Source organism: Nanorana parkeri, unplaced genomic scaffold (genome assembly GCF_000935625.1).
Source record: "Nanorana parkeri isolate BGI_ZX_2015 unplaced genomic scaffold, ASM93562v1 scaffold576, whole genome shotgun sequence".
NCBI classification, from domain to species: Eukaryota; Metazoa; Chordata; class Amphibia; order Anura; family Dicroglossidae; genus Nanorana; species Nanorana parkeri.
In genome coordinates this window covers 191,680-195,320 of record NW_017306844.1, presented here as the reverse complement: position 1 = coordinate 195,320, position 3,641 = coordinate 191,680, and positions in this window count along the sequence as shown.

The window sequence follows — 3,641 nt, the reverse complement described above, 5'->3', positions numbered from 1 at the left end:
TAGCACAACAGATTGATAAGACTGTTGCAGCAATATCTATTTATTTGTGGGTTTGATTCCAGAAATTCCCATTTCTAGGAAGAGGTTCATCTTCATCTTAGTTCTCTGCCTACTACTGCTCCAGGCTCCTCCTAATGACCGCAACATGGCAGAGATAAATAAGTGAGCTGTGGTGGTCACAGCCTCGCCCCTTCTTCATGGGTCCATCACTCCAGATAAGGCCCTTGGTCCTTATCTGGAGTCCTTGGTCCTGGGGGGGACTAGAACCAGTAGCACTGTCATAACCCCCCATAGGGGGTTTTGCTCTTTGATGCTGCCAGATCTTCAAATCTCTCTTATTGGGTAGTTTCTAACAGGCCGACAGATCAAAATCAAGAAGCAAACTGTCATGGAGGAGCCCAGTCCATAAACTAGCATAGGCCAGGGCAGACGGTTGGAGAGTGAGGTGACTTTAGTACATACTAGACAATTTTAGTGCTGAGGAGGAATTCCTCTCAGCAGAGGACGGATGGAGATGATGATAATGGAGAATGTTGCAGCAATCTGTCTGGTTCCCCCAATTTCTGATGGATCTCCGGAGTGGTTCTTCGTCTCACAGACCGCACCGCAGAAGATACGTCAGGATTTGTTAACGCCAAATGAGCGCGAGGAGAGTTTACTGAGCCGCAGCGATCCCGACTTCCTTCTCATATGACCCGTCAGAGGAACTTCGCACGCGAGGCCTTCCGCAGACTTCTCTGTCCACTTCTTGGGGAAGTTCTGTGAATTTAATGAAATAGCGAATGTGAAAAGGGAAGAGCGGAGCGAGGAATTCATTAATCTGCAGATCCTACTTCCCTCTACAACTTTCACAATTCAGATGACAGTTTGTGACACCTCGAAGGAGACACAAATAGTTCAGAAGCCCAAGACAAGGGAGACAGAGAGACCCCCTTTATATTATCTCTTATCCCTGATAATGCCCCTGCACTCACCTCCTATCCCCTTTATATTATCCCTTACCCCTGATAATGTCCCTACACTCACCTTCTATCCCCTTTATATTATCCCTTACCCCTGATAATGTCCCTGCACTCACCTCCTATCTCTTTTATATTATCCCTTAGTTCTGATAATGTCCCTGCACTCACCTCCTATCCCCTTTTATATTATCCCTTACCCCTGATAATGTCCCTGCACTCACCTCCTATCCCCTTTATATTACCTCTTACCCCTGATACTGTCCCTGCACTCACCTCCTATCCCCTTTATATTACCTCTTACCCCTGATACTGTCCCTGCACTCACCTCCTATCCCCTTTATATTACCTCTTACCCCTGATACTGTCCCTGCACTCACCTCCTATCCCCTTTATATTACCTCTTACCCCTGATACTGTCCCTGCACTCACCTCCTATCCCCTTTATATTACCTCTTACCCCTGATAATGTCTCTGCACTCACCTCCTATCCCCTTTATATTACCTCTTACCCCTGATACTGTCCCTGCACTCACCTCCTATCCCCTTTATATTATCCCTTACCCCTGATAATGTCCCTGCACTCACATCCTATCCCCTTTATATTATCTCTTATCTCTGATAATGCCCCTGCACTCACCTCCTATCCCCTTTATATTATCCCTTACCCCTGATACTGTCCCTGCACTCACCTCCTTTCCCCTTTATATTATCCCTTACCCCTGATAATGTCCCTGCACTCACCTTCTATCCCCTTTATATTATCCCTTACCCCTGATACTGTCCCTGCACTCACCTCCTTTCCCCTTTATATTATCCCTTACCCCTGATAATGTCCCTGCACTCACCTTCTATCCCCTTTATATTATCCCTTACCCCTGATACTGTCCCTGCACTCACCTCCTTTCCCCTTTATATTATCCCTTACCCCTGATAATGTCCCTGCACTCACCTTCTATCCCCTTTATATTATCCCTTACCCCTGATACTGTCCCTGCACTCACCTCCTTTCCCCTTTATATTATCCCTTACCCCTGATAATGTCCCTGCACTCACCTTCTATCCCCTTTATATTATCCCTTACCCCTGATACTGTCCCTGCACTCACCTCCTTTCCCCTTTATATTATCCCTTACCCCTGATAATGTCCCTGCACTCACCTTCTATCCCCTTTATATTATCCCTTACCCCTGATACTGTCCCTGCACTCACCTCCTTTCCCCTTTATATTATCCCTTACCCCTGATAATGTCCCTGCACTCACCTTCTATCCCCTTTATATTATCCCTTACCCCTGATACTGTCCCTGCACTCACCTCCTTTCCCCTTTATATTATCCCTTACCCCTGATAATGTCCCTGCACTCACCTTCTATCCCCTTTATATTATCCCTTACCCCTGATACTGTCCCTGCACTCACCTCCTTTCCCCTTTATATTATCCCTTACCCCTGATAATGTCCCTGCACTCACCTTCTATCCCCTTTATATTATCCCTTACCCCTGATACTGTCCCTGCACTCACCTCCTTTCCCCTTTATATTATCCCTTACCCCTGATAATGTCCCTGCACTCACCTTCTATCCCCTTTATATTATCCCTTACCCCTGATACTGTCCCTGCACTCACCTCCTTTCCCCTTTATATTATCCCTTACCCCTGATAATGTCCCTGCACTCACCTTCTATCCCCTTTATATTATCCCTTACCCCTGATACTGTCCCTGCACTCACCTCCTTTCCCCTTTATATTATCCCTTACCCCTGATAATGTCCCTGCACTCACCTTCTATCCCCTTTATATTATCCCTTACCCCTGATACTGTCCCTGCACTCACCTCCTTTCCCCTTTATATTATCCCTTACCCCTGATAATGTCCCTGCACTCACCTTCTATCCCCTTTATATTATCCCTTACCCCTGATACTGTCCCTGCACTCACCTCCTTTCCCCTTTATATTATCCCTTACCCCTGATAATGTCCCTGCACTCACCTTCTATCCCCTTTATATTATCCCTTACCCCTGATACTGTCCCTGCACTCACCTCCTTTCCCCTTTATATTATCCCTTACCCCTGATAATGTCCCTGCACTCACCTTCTATCCCCTTTATATTATCCCTTACCCCTGATACTGTCCCTGCACTCACCTCCTTTCCCCTTTATATTATCCCTTACCCCTGATAATGTCCCTGCACTCACCTTCTATCCCCTTTATATTATCCCTTACCCCTGATACTGTCCCTGCACTCACCTCCTTTCCCCTTTATATTATCCCTTACCCCTGATAATGTCCCTGCACTCACCTTCTATCCCCTTTATATTATCCCTTACCCCTGATACTGTCCCTGCACTCACCTCCTTTCCCCTTTATATTATCCCTTACCCCTGATAATGTCCCTGCACTCACCTTCTATCCCCTTTATATTATCCCTTACCCCTGATACTGTCCCTGCACTCACCTCCTTTCCCCTTTATATTATCCCTTACCCCTGATAATGTCCCTGCACTCACCTTCTATCCCCTTTATATTATCCCTTACCCCTGATACTGTCCCTGCACTCACCTCCTTTCCCCTTTATATTATCCCTTACCCCTGATAATGTCCCTGCACTCACCTTCTATCCCCTTTATATTATCCCTTACCCCTGATACTGTCCCTGCACTCACCTCCTTTCCCCTTT